Source organism: Garra rufa, chromosome 1 (assembly GCF_049309525.1).
Source record: "Garra rufa chromosome 1, GarRuf1.0, whole genome shotgun sequence".
Taxonomy (NCBI): domain Eukaryota; kingdom Metazoa; phylum Chordata; class Actinopteri; order Cypriniformes; family Cyprinidae; genus Garra; species Garra rufa.
The window spans coordinates 99,607,719-99,628,255 of record NC_133361.1 but is presented as its reverse complement, the minus strand read 5'-3'; the positions used below and the strand labels follow the sequence as shown (position 1 = coordinate 99,628,255).

The window sequence follows — 20,537 nt, the reverse complement described above, 5'->3', positions numbered from 1 at the left end:
TAAGAGTCTAGACACAGGTGGGCAGTTTTCTTCTTATACTTTACTGACTTGTCAGCAGTAATAACCACGGGGAATGCTTACAAGGAAAAAGGGGTTGGCCAACTAAACTCGAACTCAGTGTCAATACAAGGGTGGCCAACTATTCTATATATTCCTGAGTTCTATATAACACAATACACTACACTTCCTCCCCTCTAAATAAAGAAGTCTAAAAAAAACAATTTCCTTACGAATAAACAAAGGTAACAATCAAATAACTGCTTCCTGGAAATATTTCTCTTTTTTTTTTTTTTTCCAGTTCTTATAAATCCAGACGGTTTGGAGGTTTCCGTATGCGGGTAGGGTAACGTCTCTCTTCACAGGTAGGAACAGGTGATTGTGGTGCTTTACAGGGAGTTACAGTGTCTTCTGGTGGTAGTGCCAGGTCACTTCCATTGGTAACAGAGACATCAGGTGTAAATGGAACACTCACTGGAACACTTTCCAGAGGAACATTTGAGCTTCTCAGCTGATCAATGTGCCTCCTCCAGAGGATGTCAGGAGCAACTTCCACTGTATATGAGAGTGGACCTGTTCTTTCTTTGACTCTTGCAGGCATCCACTTGTGATCTCCTCTGTAATCCCTAGCAAGCACGCTATCTCCAACTTCCAACTCGCGTGTTTTTCCTCCTCCTTGTGATTGTTTCAGTTGTTTGTCCTGTACGGTTCTTTTCAGATTTGGTTTCAACAAATCCAGCCTAGAGCGTAAAGGTCTTCCCAGAAACAACATGGCTGGGGTTCGATTTGTGGTAGCATGAGTTGCGTTTCGATATGCAAATAGGAAATTTTGCAATTTTTGATTTAGTGTAATTTTTTCGTTTGTCATGGCACGCAGAGCATTCTTCAAGCTTTGCACAAATCTCTCAGCTAAGCCATTTGTGGCAGGGTGGTAGGGCGCTGAGGTCACATGCTTGATTCCGTTGTTTTTAAGGAAGACTTGAAACTCTGCAGATACAAACTGGGGCCCGTTGTCGCTCACCAGCTGTTCTGGTACACCAGTCCTTGCAAAGAGTTCTCTCAGTACTGTCACAGTTTGAGAAGCAGTTGTGGAGGTCATGCTGAACACTTCGGGCCACTTTGAACATGCATCAACAACAACGAGAAACGTAGTGCCCATAAAGGGGCCCGCAAAATCAACATGTATCCTTAGCCATGGCAGAGCGGGCCATTCCCAAGGGTGCAATGGGGCTGCTTTTGGCATCTTTTGAACATGTTGACATCCTGAGCAATGCATGGCAAGCTGCTCGATCTGCTGATCTATTCCTGGCCACCATACAAAGCTTCTGGCAAGTGACTTCATCTTTACTACTCCCAGATGTCCAACATGAAGCTCCTCCAAGACACGAGTTCGTAACTTAGGAGGTATAATGACTCTTAACCCCCACATGATGCATCCTCCATCCAAAGTCAGTTCGTCACGGCGCTGATAGTACTGTGAGTACCGGCTCTTTGCTTCGGCATTCCAGCCATTTCGTGTAGCTGCGTACACTAGAGACAATGTGGGATCCTTCCTGGTTTCTCTCTGAACCATTTCAGCTGTAACAGGGGAGCCCTCCAGCTGTGCAAGAGTAAAAACATCCAAAGGTATGCTTTCTTTCACTGACTCTGTGCTGGTAAGGTCTACTGGCAGGCGTGAGAGTCCATCTGCATTTGCATGTCTATTCGTCCTTTTGAATTCAATCTGGTATCTGTGTCCTCCTAGGAACAAAGCCCATCTCTGCATCCGTGCTGCAGCTGTCAGCGGAACTCCCTTCTGTGGACTGAATATGGAAACCAGAGGCTGATGGTCAGTGACCAAGGTAAACTCGTTTCCATACAGATACTGATTGAATCGTTTAACCCCCCAGACAAGACTCAGTGCCTCCCTATCAATCTGCGCATAGTTCTTCTCTGCGGTGCTGAGAGAACGTGAAGCGAAGGCTATAGGCCGTTCAGTCCCATCACCCATTATGTGGGACAACACCGCACCGATGCCATACGGTGAGGCGTCGCATGCCAATTTCATTGGCTTATGGGGGTCAAAATGAGTCAAAACTGTGTCTGACATCACCAGTCTTTTGGCCTCTTGGAAAGCTTCTGCACACTGCTTGGTCCACATCCATTTCTTTCCAGCTTGCAACAGGGCATTAAGAGGATAGAGAACAGTGGCTAGATTTGGCAAAAATCTGTTGTAGTAATTGACAAATCCCAAGAACGACCTCAACTGTGTGATGTCTTTTGGTGGTGGAGCCTCTTCAATGGCTCTCAACTTGTCAGGACACTTATGTAGGCCATTGGTGTCGATTTGATGTCCACAGTACGTGATGCTGTTCTTAAAGAACTCACATTTGTCACGTCTTGCACGTAACCCGTAATCACCCAGTCTCTTTAACACACGTGTCAAGTTCTCCAAATGGATACTGTCACTTTCACCTGTAACGATAATGTCGTCGAGGTAGCATTGAGTACCAGGGCAACCTTGAAGCACCTGATCCATAGCCCTCTGCCATAAAGCGGGTGCTGAGGAAATGCCAAAAACCAGCCTGTTATACCGATACAATCCCTTATGTGTGTTTATTGTCAGAAGCACTTTGGAGTCTTCCTCCATTTCCATCTGTAAATATGCTTCCGCCAGGTCGATTTTGCTGAAGTGTCTCCCCCCAGAAAGCGTGGCAAAGAAATCCTCTATTCTTGGTAGTGGATATTGTTCTACATGCAGCTCAGGGTTAACAGACACTTTAAAATATCCACAGAGTCTTACGCTTCCATCCTTCTTGGAGACAGGCACGACGGGAGTTGCCCAGGGACTCCAGTCAACCCTGGATAGTATTCCTTCAGCTTCCAATCGATCCAGCTCAATTTCCACTTTCTGGCGGATAGCATAGGGAACGGGACGTGCCTTATGAAACTTAGGCGCTGCGTCCTCCTTCAGTGTTATTTTTCCAGTTTCCTTTGAGTACTCAGTCCATCAGGAACTGTGACTTGTAAACTTTTAATGGATTTCCAATCCAACCTTAACTTTCGCAACCAGTCACGTCCCCAAAGTGCTGGTCCTTCCGTCTGTACTATATACAGATCCAACTCACTCCGTTGATCACTGTACTCAACAGTGACCGGCATTACCCCAATGGGAAGTATAGGTTCACCGGTGTATGTTTTTAGTTTAACAGGTGATGGCTTTAACTTGGCATTCTCAAAATTTCTTTCAAACTCACTTTGTGACATCACTGACACAGCGGAGCCTGTGTCCAATTCCATTCGGATGATTTTTCCATTAATTTGTGGCATCAGCCAGATTGCTTGCTTCCAGTCACTTTTCAGACTGTAAATTTCCAAATTTGCAAGCCCAGTATCACTTTCTTCATCTGAATTTTGAGCAATAACATGCACATTCTTGCTTTTCTTTTTCTGAACTTTGTACTGTCTGTCTTTCTCACTGTTTGGTACATCAGATCGACATGCTCTTTGAATGTGTCCAATTTTGTTGCATTTCCGGCAGGTTTCAGATTTAAATCTGCACTGATTTGCTTTGTGTCCACCTTTATTACATCGGTAACACACTTCACTTGTTTGAATCATTTTCTTTGCTTTACTCACTGCAAACATTTTGTTCAAAGACATTTTCGCTCCGGACCGCAACTCCACCGCGTCTCTGGCAGCCGTTTCCATGGCTACGGCAATTTCAACTGCACGTTTGAAAGTGAGATCAGCCTCCGTGAGCAATCTCTTCTGGATACTCTCTTGTAAAATACCACAGACTAGTCGGTCTCTCAGCGCGTCATTCAATCCATCCCCAAACTGACAGTGTTCAGACAACTTTTTCAATTCAGCTATGTACGCTGCGATTGACTCTCCTTCGTTCTGATTCCGCTTATGAAATCTGAATCTCTCCGCTATGAGCAGCGGTTTTGGCGCAAGATGGTCCTGCATCGTTTTAACAATGTTTTCAAAACTGACATCAGCAGGCTTTACAGGTGCAGTGAGGCTTCTCAGCAATGCATATGCTCTTCCTCCAATTGCACTCAATAACACAGATACACGCTTTTCATTTTCAATATCGTTGGCTTTGAAATACTGCTCCATACGTTCACAATACATTGTCCAATCGTCCGACGCGCTATCAAAAGCGTCAAGTTTTCCAATATAACCAGCCATCTTTCTTGTTTCACTTACAGCGAAGGGTTGCTCTGTCCTTTCCCTTTTCAATGCTGCTTTCTCCTTACTTTTCCCAGAAAAAAAACGCCCAGTCCGAAAAAAAAACCTAGGAAAAGTGTCTTTATCTTGTCCGTTTAAACCTCGTCGCCAACTGTTGTGTCCGTCGCGTGATTAACTCAAATAAGAGTCTAGACACAGGTGGGCAGTTTTCTTCTTATACTTTACTGACTTGTCAGCAGTAATAACCACGGGGAATGCTTACAAGGAAAAAGGGGTTGGCCAACTAAACTCGAACTCAGTGTCAATACAAGGGTGGCCAACTATTCTATATATTCCTGAGTTCTATATAACACAATACACTACACTAGTAATAATACTTTCCCTTTACGAATTAGTTACATTTAGAAAAACTCACCGTCAAGGTATCACACTGAATAGAAAATATACCGGCACAGGTTTATCAATCAGTCCACCGATAGCACAATAGGGTACAGGAAATCATACCTAGTCAGCATGCAGCAGGGTTAGCAGCACATCACGCTAGCACAAGATGAGTTTTATACAGATGCACATGCACATACACATACCTGAGAGGCGACCTGAGAGGCGACCAGACAAAACGACACTATAAAGTTTACAAACAAAACGCTTTAAAAGACCAACCAGTTTTAAAAGTACAACCTGTTACAGCACAGCGTGCTTACCTGTGACCACCGTAAACACGGGCACAAAGGGGAAAGTCGGACGTGACGCACCCTGGGCAGCAACCAATCAGACTTTATATTGAGGATACTGATCGCTGATAGGCAAATCCGGCTGTCAGTCACCTAATTTCATTACATATGGATGGGTGAGCAATAGGGTTGTGACGATGAGGAAATTTCCTCACCGGTTAATCGGCATGCGACAACACCGGTAAGGCCTATGACACACTGGATGCGTGGCGTAAGCGTCTCAGCTGCGTGGCGTGTCCGTTTTTATTTCGGCTCCCATGTTAACAGGTTAGAGCTTGCACACTGCCTGCCCGAGCCGCGCGGAAAACGCGTGCTTGCTAGAAATAGAACCGACGCCTATTTTTCACGCGACACGCAAGCGTGTTGGAAGCGTTTCCAGGCAAAATAGAATAGGAAAATATGTTTATATGTCATTTTGTACACAAATACATATTAATTAATGATATTTTGATGTTGGAAAGTTTATAGGTTGACATAAAAAAAAAATCTCATTATTTTTGCCAGTAATTTCATGTCATTTTATTTTTTTAAACAATTGAGTCCTGATGTCCAATACAGAGGTCATAGCATATAAAATATTAAAAAAAATTCCCATTTGTTTCTTAATGTGATTACATGAAAAAAATATGACACACTACAATAACGTATTGTGTATTCTGAGTGACGGTCCAACATCAGGTAGGCGGCTAAATAAGCTCTTTAAAACTACACAAATTTGTAAATGTTATTGAAATAAACAGACAGCCCACTTACCCATTTTTCGGATTTTGGAAGGTGTAGGTGTGTGAAAAAAGTTGAAAATGTTGTCGTAAAGACAAAGCCTGGTCTGTCGGAGGCCTCCCTATGTCACCTACAGCAGCAGCAGCGCGCCAGCGCCGCGTCAGGCACGGTTCTGGTGTGTAAAGACACAGAAAACGCGACGCAGCCGCCACGCAGCTGACACGCATCAGAAACGCCACGCTCACGCCACGCATCCAGTGTGTCACCGGCCTAATACCGGTATCACCGTGGGGTGGGGGTTTGCTCTTTTTTCTGCTTTTAAATAGCTTATAAATGCGTGCGTATTATACTTTCACTTTCAGTTTTGCGGTAATTGGCAATTCGGCGTCAATTGTTTTAATGGACGACAACGAAACTACAAAAAAAAAAAAAAACTTTGAACCCAAAATATTGCCAAACAGGTGCTTTTGGACACTAAATGTATATAAAAATATACATTTATATATTATATAAAATATATATGTAAAAATATATATTTAATTAGGAGCTCTAGCCGCTTTTAATATGCGGTTTGTTGAATCTGCCGTTTTGAATCGCCGACATTTTAGTCTCATTACTGTGATCGCATGTGCTCTGTGTAAAGTTATAATGCAGAGGGAGTGCTTACCACACAAGTTCAGCTGTTTGTCAGTGATACTCAAGATCTGTAATTCATTCACCATCATCAGCGCAGTTATTTCTCCATCATTCACCATCATCAGCACAGTCATCTCTCTGTTTATGTGGTAAGTGAAATCCTATGTATTGCAATGTAACAGGCTAGCATTAAGCTAACCGTGTCCCTTCAGTGGCTTGCCTTGTTTTACTGATGTGCTGACATTACCGATGATTGGGGCGATGTAAATGTTGGAGGCGTAACTATTAACGATCCCGGGAAAGTTGCGTAACAGTCGGTGTTATGTTGGAATTGACCTATTTTTCGGTGGTCTTTTGCAAACACTAGATTTGTATAAGGAGGAGGAAACGATGGTGTTTGAGACTCATGGTATGTCATGTCCATGTACTGAACTGTTAATATTTAACTATGCCAAGGTAAATACAGTTTTCCATTCTATGGCACCTTTAACAGACCTTTGTGTTTTGTATCACTAGCGCAGTGTCTGTTCTCGAAGCAAGCTCTGCCTGCGTGAGGCGCACCGCTTCCAACTTTGCAATGTTCTTTACAATTTATTAATTCTGAACATTTGTCCATATTGCACCAAAATGCAACACTGCACTCCCTTGGGTCCACAGCAAAAATCGATTGGATGAACTGTTCTCGACATAATAAAAATGCAGTCAGAAAGACATTCCTGCTTTCTTTGGGGCACCGAAGAGGATACTCACTGACCAAGACACTGACATTGTCAACCAGGTTTGTAGCGTGCTGAATGAACTACATTTTGTATGCATGAACAAGTTGTGTATATTAAGCAGTGAACCATAATTGCTTTGTGCAAATCACAAACCTTATGCATGTTTTTTTCAAATAGATCAATAGAGAACTCTGTGCCTTCATCAGTGTGAAAAGAAGCCTCTGTGGCCCATACCATCCACAAACTAACAGACTTGTGGAAAAACTGGTACCATTCAGAGGTAAACCTTTTAACAAGTGGCTTTGTGAGAATACAATATTCATATTATCTATAATAAAATTCATGTTTCAGTTACAAATTGATTACATAATTTCAATGTTCTATATTTTGTAAAGGTCAACAGCACAGTTGAATCTGTTATAGCAGAGGACTCTGTGTCAGGGGCCATTTCTCTTAAGGAAAAAATATACCCATGGGCGTGGTAGTGGGGGGAAAAGTGGACGTACTGAAGGTACAGTTGTCTCGTGTTCTCCTGTTCAAAAATAAATGTTTTTAAATCAAAACTTGCATCAGTATCATGGATCAAAATGTCAGTACAAAAACCCGATGTAGCCTACGGTTTAAAGGTATTTGAGCACAAGTAGGCCAAAACATCAATTCAGGTGGTGAATAAAAGGACCAGTCATTATTATAATCTGATTTGATTATAGATTTAAACACTATTTGTGCTTGTTAATATTCAAATAATAATAATAAAAAAAAATCATTCAAAATTGAATTTTCATTTTGCTAACCTGCATCGTACAATGGCATGTGTAGGGGGCCCACTGACATTTGAGGGTACAGGGCCCAGAATTTGGGGCTACGCCCCTGAATGTACCACATAGTGAAGGAAAATGTCAAAAGAAAACAGGAGCGGAGACAGAAAGTGGCAAATCAGGCACCATTCTGTGTAGGTCAAAAGGTCCTACGGAAAAATATAAGGACCCAGCAGAGGAAGGGGGGCAAGCTTGAGCGCAGCTGGCTGGGACCATATGAAATCATAGGTCTAAAAGACAAGAGTGCAGATCTGAGGGATGAGAAGGGTTCCATATACCCCAAAATTAGTACAGACCACCTTAAATCCTTTAAGGAAGACACATCCCGGTTACCCCACAGCAGGCCCGGTTCCAGAACTTAATCACTGAGGGTGCTTCCTAAATTAATGAGGGTGCTCTAAACTTATACCCACAGGCGACATTAGGGGGTAGGAGGGGGGATGGCACGATAAATACAAGACTCATTGTGTAGTTTAGAAAGCTTTATTGATTATTATAACGGAATTTTGTGAGATCTCTATAAATTCAGTGCTTTTAGTGATGATAATAAAGGGACCGAGTATTGTAGCCTACACTTTCCAGACTACAGTCCATTCAGAATTTGTATGCAACTGTCTTTTTTCGGACACATACACGCTGCCATGTTTAGGGAATTACATCTGAATATTTATGCTGGATTCATTCTCGAAATAGCAGTGACTAACACAGTGATATCAAAGTAATGTACGGGGCAAAAATATAAATGTGAAAGCAGCCTCAGGGATTTAATTCTGGAGCCGGTCTACCACTGATGTCGCGTGTCCTGAGCCAGATTTTAAAATCAAAATACTTAAGTTTGGTATGTAATGGCAAATTGATTATAATTAGTTTCGTTTTATTTTTAATTAAGTTAATTTAGAAAAAAACGTTTGGAGCATATTTGTTCGTAAATATAAGTTGGTTTTTTTTTTTTTGTATTTTTATTATTTTTAACGAACAGCGCCCAGCGGTAGACTGTCTGTTTGATCAGTTTGCCTACTCAAATCATCATGATTTGCCTAAAATCTATAGATATAAAATAGTTCAAGTATAAAACAATGTTAGTTTAAACGTTAAACCTATATAAATGTGCGGTATTAGGCGCATATCCAATAGTTTATGCAGAGAGTGGAAGCTAAAGACGCAGGACATGGGCGCCAGTGCATTTTTTTCAGTGGAAGCAATTTAAAATGATCTGTCATTTTTGCTCACAAAGGTAAGAGTAATACATCATTCGGTACTGTAAAGGGTGTAGCGTACTTTTATTTGTGTGCACTTAACAAAACGTATAAAATAGTTTTACATTATTACTTAACGAAATAAAACAAATAGAAAACAAAAACTCTCTCATTATGTAATCCGTAAAGATAAATTTCTCTCTAAAGGCACATCCAAAAAGGATTTTTGTTACGCTGACTCAGAATACACTAGTTTATTAATATATAATTTAAATAAGCTTTACTCTTTCCGGCCCGACACATTCAGTGTTATTTATCTTTGTGGCAATTTTCAGCATATTGTGTGCTTGAGCGCGGATCTGTTCCAGCTGCGCTGCCGTCTGTAACGGTCTCGAAAGTGAAAGCAAAAGTGAAGTCTCCTGTTGTTTCCACCAGCGCGGCATTTTTTTCTTCACCATAATTTATGGATGTCTAAAATATTAAAATAAGGAGAAACCAAAAACAGATAAACAGGTGCCCGCCCGCCTCTGAACTTTGACGTGAAAATTGGCCTTGAAGCCCAGCAACTAGAGGTGTAAAAAAGTCGACCGGGGCTGAAATGCAACGCTCTAATTGACTGCTTTGATGCGTTACAATATGGTAGGGCATTGTTAATGCTTACAGCCGAAAAATAAATCGTTTTTTTAATGATTATGCACTGGATTGTTATCTAAATCTGCAATAAAATAACATTATTACAGCTTTAAGTGAGGGTGCTATTGATTTCGTTTGAGGGTGCTTAGCACCCTCAAGCACCCCCGTAGAACCGGGCCTGCCCCACAGACTTACTCTACATGAACCCCAACTTAAAAGACATAAAGAAACTGGACAACACCCTTCACCTACACATGTAGACCTCACCATCACTAAGGAAATGCAGCCCCCACCATTACTTCCATCCTCACCAACAGCACCAATGCTTTCTCCCTGCATCTCCCCCAAATCGTCCTCTTCTCTTTCTCCACTGGACTGATCAATGCCACTTAACTCCCCTGTGTCCCCCATTACTGTAGCAATGGTTATACCAGCTGACGCCAAGGCTGCAGTACATAGCTGTAAGTACTGATGAAATATGACATGTTGTAATCAATGTTGGTCTGAATTTTAATACGTCAGGTTGTGTGTGTGGGTGTGTTTTTTTTCTGTAAGTATCCAAAGTGCCTGGGCTGGAAATGACAGCAATGTACTACTGTCCAAAGTGGGACCCTACAAGTTATTTTATCAAGACATTCTGCAGATTCGCCCGGGAAGGAGTTGGAGAGTGAGGTGTGTTTTATTGGGGTGTGTGTGTGTGTGTGTGTGTGTGTGTGTGCGCGCTGAGACTTTTTACTCATTAACTTAAGTTTTACTGTTAGAAATTCTTAAAATGTTTTCTATATAGTGGTTATTTATTTTTTATATAGTTGCTATTAATAGCTGTTTTTTGTTGCTTATATAATGTAGATTTATGGGATTGAACTTGTTGACATGTTGGTGTTTTTAGCAAAAGAACTCTGAAAATGTAACACGGTGACAGTTCTCAAATTTGCACTTTATCTTTCAGAAGGCAAGCTGATTTAGCTTTTTATTTTACTTCAAAATGTGTGCAATGCAACTGTTTTATGTTTACTAAATGCCAGTGGGTTGCAGTATTGCTATATTTATTTTGTTTTCTAATTCCAAGTCTAATTAAAGCTGCAAGCAGCGATGAACGGGCCCTCGCACCCGGGCTCACCGCCGACCGGTGGCTTTAGGAAAACGGCAAACGGTGGGCATTATGCTTTTAAAACAGTAAATGTAGGAAAAATAGATCAAAGTCACTTAAATGTGCCAAACCTCCTGCTGCCAGCTGGTGGCGCTATGCCTGTAACTGATTATTGACATGTAGATGTGTTCAGGCCAGCACTTTCATCAAACATATGAAGTCTGGTGCAGATTGACCTTGGTATGTTTAAGTTAGTGCAAGATATGATATATCCTGCTGTCAATAGGTGGCGCTATGATGATATCTGAATATTGGCCTTAAGATATCTTCAGGCCAGGACTCTTATCAAACATGTGAAGTTTGAGGCAGATTGGACATTTTATGGCTGAGTTATAACAACTTCTATGTCCATGACCAAACATCAAACTTTGTCAGGCCACCACGGACATGCCCTTCAACGAAAACTCAAGATCTTCGCAATTTAACATCACTTAAGCCTTTTTATTAGACTGACCGATTTTAGTGTTGATCTGTATAAATCTCTTGGAGGAGTTTGTTGTAGAGTACAGCATGACACTTCCTGTTGCCAGCAGGTGGCGCTATGACTATAACTGAATATGGGAATGTAGATGTCATCAGGTCAGGAGTGTTATCACACATGTGAAGTTTGGGACAGATCGGACATTGTATGCCTGAGTTATAGGAACTTCCTTTTTCATGGCGAAACATCGAAATTTGCGAGACCGCTATGGACACGCCCTCCAATGAAAACTCTAGATCTTTGCAATTTACCGTCACAAAGTGCTTTAGATTACACTCAGCAAATTTGGCGTTAATCCGGATAAATCTCTAGGAGGAGTTCGTTCAAGTACGAGGCCTGAAAATGGCAAAAATGACAAAATTTGCTGAGAAAATTAAAAATAACCGACTTCCTGTTGGGTGTCAAATTTTGCTCCAAGAGGCTTTTTTATAGGTATTGGACCCTATTTTAAATAGTTACCATGTTTTATGGTCTACAAGCATTTTTAAATATTATTTTAATAGTCTATAAGCATCTGTGAAATAATTATAAACAAATATATTAAAAATAAATACATATTAACTTAGTTGATTTTTTGGCCTTTTTGTATTTGTTTCTCATTCTAATTAAGTGAACTGAGCAGTATAGTGTCATACTTATAAGATACTTTGTTCTATCAGTCAGAGTGTATATATGTATTTAAATCACATAATTTTTCCTTAAAAGATAAAAAAAAAATTTTAATGCTCTTTAAGCACCTATACAAAATAATTATGTAAAATTACACTGACAGTACAGTACATATCAATTGATTCTATGGATTATTGTCATTATTATACACTGACAATGAGCTAAATAGCATTAGAGGTCAAACGATTCCTTATCTTATGAGGACCTCTAGTGTTCATCCCTGGTATTAGAGCTTTAATCAGACGAATTTATTTGACACTTTTAATGTTTTTGGGGCCTCTCAGCATGATAACATTTTGAAACTACACGTATTTCCTAAGAATTTCTTGTTCTTTATATGTAAAAAGTTTTGATGAGTAAGAATAATGCAATTTAAAGATATATGAAAATAACTCTTCATCTTTTTTATTGTTACTTTCATAAATCACCACATCAACACCGTTCAAGATATCCCAAAGCCGTTCACAATATAGGGAACATTTTCCCTATATTCTGAGGATGATGATAAGAACATGTAATTCATGATGATAACAAAATGTTATTATTGCTTGCTTTACGTCCACCACTTCTGTTTAAATGTCATCGTTACCTATCTGTTCCATTTGTGTGTGGACATTGCTTTGCAGGTGACTCCTGTTATAAGACATCACTCTTAAGCGCTACATAACTAAGAATCAATTAGGAAAACGGTGCCCAGTTGGCACATGCATTCACAGTAACCCTCTGCCAGTTTGGATTTAAAGTTTACAGAAATGAAAGGGTTACATTTTTAAATCAACACACAGACAAATACACACTAAATATACAACTTTACCATCGAGTTTCATTTGTTAACATTGTTAACATGAACAATAATAAATAGCATTTATTAATGTTAATTAATATTAACCTAAAAAAGTACTCATATATTGTTTAAAGGTAAATAACATTTTAACATAGTGTATGTACTGTGAATTAACATGAACATGAACACAGTTCGTGTGGGTGTACAGCAATACACAATAAAGTGCTCAATAAACGCTTCATTCTTTCAAAATATCTTTAAAAATCAAGTTGGGTATTGTAATGGGGCGATATATAAATATAACTCATCTTAAAATGGTACAATTTTCAGATGTTTTGAACAGATAACAGCAAAGTTTGTTTTGTTGTCAAAGTTTGTCTTGAAATTGTTAGTGTTTTTTTTTATTGAATCAAAAATTTTAATTATGAAAATAAATGTCTATCAATGAAGATAAATCGCTCATGCTAAAAAGCTGTATTTTTCTTAATCTTTTGCTATGTGACTGAATAGGACAAGTTCATGGTACAGTTCAGTAAAAAATAAATAAAAAACAACAACTGCAATATACAAAGAATGAAAGAGTTCGTGACCCTTTATATTTTCTCAAAGATCAGACTCTCAAAGTTCAGACTTATTTATGCAGATTAAACTACAGCAATGTGCAATGTGCAAATTGCATCTTCCTCAAAGATGGTCTTAAGCAAAACAGCATGTTCCACTGGTCTCTCTCCCTTTCACCCCTCCCCCCTTCAGTCACTCTTAGTGTCAACACAGACTGTCAGCCCAGTGACAACAGTTTACTGATTTCTTTTTTTAATTTTCTTTAATTCATAGAAGCTTGAATAACTATGATATTACCAGCACTTGCTCATAATGATTAGATCTCTGTGTGAAAAAAGTTTTAAAGAGTTTGGATGCTGCACTTTAAAGATATAAAAAATTAGGGTTATGTTTTTTAAAAAATCACCACGTCAACACCGTTCAAGATATCCCAAATCCGCTCGCAATTTAACATCTTCAGAATCTTCTCTTCATGTTAAAAAAGTTTGGTGTGAATACCTTGTTATTCTTAGAAGGAGTGTGAATTTGTTTACAGCCTGATTTTTCCAAAAATCCACATTCAAATCAAAATAGCCGGCTTCCTGTTGGTCTTAGCTAATGAGTTTGATTTAGAAAGTTGTCCAGATTGATGAGAACAATATATGTACAGAGTTTGGTGACTGTAGGAAAAACTAACCCCCCAACTTTTGTCAAAAGATGGCGCTATAGAGTGCCTGCTCCACGCCCATTTATGACCTTTTGCCAGTGTCTAACTATCATTAATATTGATGTGTGTGTTGAGTTTCATGAAATTCTAAACATGTTATCTGCTTCGAAAAGACAGGAATCTAATTTTAAAGTTTAACACGTTGCCATGGCAACAGCATTTGATTTATCATCGTACCCTTTACATATTCTTATCGGCCGTGTTTTGACATTATTTTGATGAAGTTTGAAGAAAATCAAGTAAAATTAAGAGGCTGATTTCAACGCATTTTGAAAATGACACGCTTCCTGCTACCAGTTGGTGGCGCTATAACTTTGACTCATAATAGTCACATTTATGGAATCGGCATCATACAACGAACAATCTGGTGAAGTTTCATCAGAATCAGGCAATGTGTGCAACAGTTATTAGACACTTCCTGTTTCTCATTTCTCGCCATAACTTTGTCGCCTTGCCACGGCCAAACCGTTCGAGATATCAAAAATCCCCTCGCAATTTAGCGTCCCCAATGTCTTGAGATCATGCTGACCGAGTTTGGTGACAATCGTATGGAAATCCTGGGAGGAGTACGTTAAATTCCAGAGCATGCGCTTTTTAAACAGCCCTAAATATCTCACTTCCTGTTGCGTTAAGAAAATGACATAGAGTACAAAAGTTGTTCAGCTCAATGAGTTCTATATGTGTACCGAGTTTCATATGTGTACGTTCAAGTATGTGTGCTATATGGCCCTAAAAATTCCAGGGGGCGCTGTAGAGTCCCCTTGCCACGCCCCGGTACCAGCCTCTGTGACGTCCTGATGGCCGCAGATTCCGACATGTGTGCAAATTTTCAAGAGTTTTTGAGCATGTTAAGACCCCCTTAAGTGCCCGGAAGGTTAACAAAAAAAAAAAAAAAAAAAAATAAGAATCCTTAGGAAAACAAGAGGGCCTTCGCCCATTCTGGGCTCGGGCCCTAATAAGAGATTGTATTATTTATTTTCAATTTTAAGTTTAATGAAGAATTGTTCACTTTTTTCAAAGTAAATTTACCATTTGTCAAGGTAATTCCCAGTATGTCTCATTATTCTATGCCATCAGAGCATCTTTTCAGTGCCAGTGACAACATTGTCACATGTGAGCATGCCTGTCTCAAGCCAGAAATGGTAAATATGTTGGTGTTTTATAGTAAAAATCCTTTAATGTAGCACTCTGACACAGTTTCTGATTTTGCACTTTCTTATCTTGCAGAAGGCTGGATAAGGTGTTTTTAATTGTTATTGTCATTTATTTTAAAATGTGTGCAATATAAAACAGTTTCATGTTTTGTAAATGGCAGTGGACTACAGAATTATTTTGTTTGTCTAATTGTAAATCTAAATCTAATAAGAATTCATTTTCTATTTTTCAGTGTTTAAGATTGTTAAATTTAAAAACAAATGACCAAGTGGTTAAGTTCATTTCCGTTATGTCTTCTTATTCTTTGGTATTTAGGTTCAGGTATTTAATAATCACGAAGCATCAAACAATCTCATTACCTCAATCACTATGTATGTAGTTTATTTAACCCTCTGTGTCGTAAAAGTAACAACATAAGTTATTCATGATTTGAGTTTTATGCACTTAAAAGTATCGAACGCAAAAATTGAAAATCGCATCGCAATATTTGTCAGAAAAACGGCAATTAGGTTTTTTCTCAAAATCGTGCAGCCCTATTTGATAGAATGAATGTTACTGTTTATATAATTTGCCCTACTTAGTGTTAAGAGTAACACTGAAATCAACTGCAAATAAAATACTATTAAATCTATCAAGATGTCATCAGATAATGAATAAACAAATTCAAAAACAGCATTACTAGCTTCACTTATAAAACCATTTTTTATCTCTTCGAATGGTTACAAAAGTTCTTGAAATATGAAAACATCATGGCAGTCCTGATATAGATCGGAGAATCAGAGGTAATTCAGTCCTTCAGTCAGCTCTGGTGCTCCTGACACTGAGAATGAGTTGCTCTGGTGTGGTGATACTTTACTGAACCTAACTGATGAAAAATGACCCATGTTGCTTACAATTGAAGATTTCATTATGAAAACAAATGTACCTACAGCAACAGAGATGGCATGGGCTTGGGCCTAAGACAAACATGACAGACAAACTGACAGGAAGAAAGAGTTCAGGAGAGAAAACAAAACACTCTCAAGTCATCTCTAAGCATTTGGCTTTTATTACATTTCCTCCTATATTCCCATGTTCACACTTAATGGGACCCCAGTTATTACTCCACACCTCAATGTTTTATGTCCTATTTGATTGCAACTTCAACTTTTTCACACTTGATCTCATCTGCTTGTTTCAACTCATTTGTTAACACAATTACACCTTTTACACTGATATGATCTGACATGATCTCTCATGTGTGAAACCTCATGTGGTATTTAAGTGTTGCTTTATTTCTGAAACTCTTTCCGCAGTGACCACATATAAAGGACTTCTCTCCAGTGTGACGGTTCATGTGTCTCTTAAGGGTTCCTTTTCGGTTGAAACTTCTTCCACATTGCTGGCAGGTGAATGGCTTCTCTCCAGTGTGAACTCTGAAGTGATCTTCAAGGCTTTGTTTATGATTAAACCTCTTTCCGCACTGAGGGCATGTGAAGGGATTCTCTCTAGAATGAATTCTCATGTGGTCTTCAAAGTGTCGTTTTTGACAGAAACTCTTTCCACACTCAGAGCATGTGTAGGGTTTCTCTTTATGAGTTCTCATATGGACTTTAAGGTTTTCATGTTGATCAAAACTCATTCCACACTGATCACACGTGTAAGACTGATCTCCATTGTGAATTCTAATGTGTCTGTTAAAGCTTTCCTTTTGAGTGAAACTTACTCCACACTGTTGGCAGGTGAAAAGGTTCTCTCCAGTGTGGACTGTCATGTGGCAATGGAGGTTTTCTTTCCGGTTAAAACTTCTTCCACACTGTTGGCAGGTGTAAGGCTTCTCTCCAGTGTGAACACTCATGTGTCTGTCAAGGTGTCCTTTTCGGTTAAAACTTCTTCCACATTGCTGGCAGGTAAAAGGCTTCTCTCCAGTGTGAACTCTTAAGTGTTCTTCAAAGCGTACTTTATAATTAAACCTCTTTCCGCACTGAGGGCATGTGTAGGGTTGCTTAGTGTGAATTCTCATATGGTCTTCAAAGTGTTGTTTTTGATGGAAACTCTGTCCACACTCAGGGCATGTGTAGGGATTCTCTCCAGTGTGACTCCTAACATGTCTTTTAAGACTTGCTCTAAGGCTAAAATGCTTTCCACACTGTTGACAGATGAAAGAACTTCTTCCTGTCTTTCGAGTAATTTTTCTTGAGAAAGTCGTTTCAGTCTGTGAACAACTAAAAGATTTTTCTCCATTTATGAAATCATGATCTTTCTCTTCCATTTCATTCAGTACTTCACTTTCCTCTTTCAGTGCCATCAGATCTAAGATGAAAAAAGACAAAAGTTAACCCCAGTTTAAAAACACGAAACACAAAAACACATCAAATTTCAGTTAAATGAGTTTTAAAAAAGCATATGAAATTTATGCAGAATTCCAGTATAAAAAAGGCACATGGAGGACACAGAACAAAACTGAAAACAAAGAAATACTTGATTTTAATCATGTATTACTGAAGTTCTTCTAAAAGCAGACTCTGGTGTTTTCATAAACATAATGTGTGTTTATTGTAGTGATTGTTAGCATATGCAACTTTTAGCATTGTGTGTAATATATTTCTGCCTTGACCATAATTCCCATCGGGTCGCAACTGTATGTAAATTCAGAAGTTAATTTGCTGGTATCTGAAAATTTGTTTTGCCATTAAAATTGTTTTAAATGTCTGAAATGTTGGTGTCAGTTGGTAACTTAATATGAAAATGAGGGAAATAAACAGTGGTGCTGACCATCTCTAACTGAGATAAACTCTGCCTTTGTTCAAAACCCGCTTTGGCCCAACATATTCAAATGATAAGGCATATGTGAGGTTGATGAATGACAGGCAAATGTTTTTATTTCCTGCCCGTAATTAGGCCCACCTCAAGGACCAGCTGTTAACAAACTGTTCAATATTGACATGGACCGTTTTTTTCTGTGACTGACCAAATAATTCAATTTCAGTTGACTAAGTCTCTTCTCAACGACTAACATTTAGTAAACTGTCGCCAGACTTTATTTCGCATACGTCATCATTAAATCAGAGCAAGACCATATGCACACCACTTTTATTTACCCATTTCATATGAAACATGTTACTCAGTCCTTGCAGTGAACATTAACATTTAAATAGACACAATTCTTTAAATGCTGTTTTTAAATCAGAGCACTAAGAGAACTTTAAGAATAAATGAAGCTAAAATCCTTTCAAAAAGCTGCAGGAGGGCAACAGAGAAAAAAAACACCCACCAAAGGAAAATTAATTCAGCAAATGCACAGGACAGTTCATAGGATAGTTCAGCTTTGAGAATGAAAACCAACCTTTGACTCTGAATATTTCTTCAATCATCATGTCTTCAGTCTCCTCTTTAATAAACGCCATATTTATAATAGTGTTACATCGATCTCAGTTGCTCCACCAGGAGTTTTTTTCTGTTTGGAAACGCCCTGTTTAAGATGAGAGTAATTAACAGAATATAAAAAAAGAACAAAATTAAATCTCTGTGTTCATCTCAATCAGCTCTAATTGAGTAGTCAGTGCACTAGTAAGGGAGTCAGAGTAATAGTTAATGGACTTAAATGATTTGATTTAACAAACACTCAAACCTTTTAACTTTATATTCCGTTTTGATTAACATTTAATGATAAGTATATTACATTTAATCGATTACACACTTTTAAAAATAGCTATTGTATTTAAAGGTTGTCAGTACAACAAAAACATTTTCAATTGTTTGTCAAAGTTGTCATTACTCATGTTTGAGTTTGTTCTCGTTGTTTTTACACTGTTTTGAGCAGCAGGTCTCTCAGCGAGCCGCGATTCGAAACAGTGAATCATTTTGTGAATTAACCGATTCAATTGACTCGGAGTTTGTTATTCGTGTTTCTGATCTGAATCACTACGGAGAGAAATCAGACTGATCTGTGGAGGCTCTTTACTCACAAAATAACGTCCATTATTAGATTAGATATTACAATATTACACAAAATAAGTATAAAGTTTAAATCGCCTGTAAATCATATATAATAGCTTGAACGTGTATGAATTTAAACACTTTAAACGATTAAGACTACAAACCTTTCTTCAGCTGAAACACTGATGCAGGAGTGCGGAGCAGCCTTATGACGTCACACCACCAGATCAAAATAAAAGTCCTGTTCACGCGCTTCTGTGTCTACAATCCAAATAGTGCATAGATATCTACAGGGTAAAACTTATGTCAATCGTTATGTCATATTTTTTCTTGGTGAAATACATATTAAAGTATATATAAAGAATAAAATATTAAAAAATATTAATTTACAAATATTTACAAATGGTGATATTTATACTTTTAATTACTTATTTATGCTTTTTTTTTTTCAAAATGCATGCATTCATTCTTTCATTTATGTATTTATGACAATGTTTATGTCCACAATTGTTTCTTTCCATGTTCATTTAATATTTACTTAATTTTGTATTTATTTCTACGGAGCCCCTAAGGGGACATGGAGCAAAAATTAAATAAAGTTTAGTTTCGCGTGCTCACGTGAAACTATCGTGTGCGCACGTGAAACTATCGCGTGCGCACGTGAAACTTTCTCTATAGTTTCGCGTGCGCACGTGAAACTTTTTTTCTACAGTTTCATGTGAGCACGCGATAGTTTCACGTGCACACGTGAAAGCCGTATATTGATGTAGCTTGGGCCATAGGCTACTGGAGACAGTCACAGCTAGAGATATGACTACATTACAGGAATTAGTTGCTCTATATTTTAATCTAGGACTTTATTATAAGGACATTGCTGCTGTGCTTGCAAGTCGTCACCATTATATGGTTTCATACGACATTTAAAATGGATTTTGAAGTCTTGTAATCTGGATTGTCCGAGGCGACCGAGGCACTGAGAATGGTAAAGTCAGAGACTGTCAGCGCTATCTCCGTCGCAACATTCACGATGGCTCTGCTATTGACAGCTACATTGAAGGGGCAAGCATGGCCAATCAGAGGATAGAAAGTTGGTGGGGCTTCCTCAGGCGAGAATCAATGAAGTTTTACATCTGTCTGTTTATTGATCTTAAGGACCGTGGTTTGTTCGACGGTGCGTATTTGGACAGAGGTCTAATTCAATTCTGCTTCATGGGCATCATCCAGGTAAGCTACACATAGCCTACACTCACTGTTGATTACATTGTCACAGACCTACATTGTTACTGTAAACATAGGCTGTCACAAATGAACCAATTGTACAAGGTCTACACAGTAACACACGGCGAATGTGTAAAATGAATGTGATGTTGCCTATGATTGCTGAAACAAAATAGATGGAACTTCATGCTATTGGCAAGAGCATATCATTTTTTTCCTGTGTCTTGATGTTGTGTAACCTACGACATTCTGCATACTAATCAGTT

General features: G+C 38.7%; 1 pseudogene; it reads right to left on the bottom strand.

The window, feature by feature from the left end:
• The window catches only part of LOC141322867 (uncharacterized), a 677,976-nt pseudogene that overhangs the window by 327,607 nt on the left and 329,832 nt on the right, over positions 1-20,537 (bottom strand).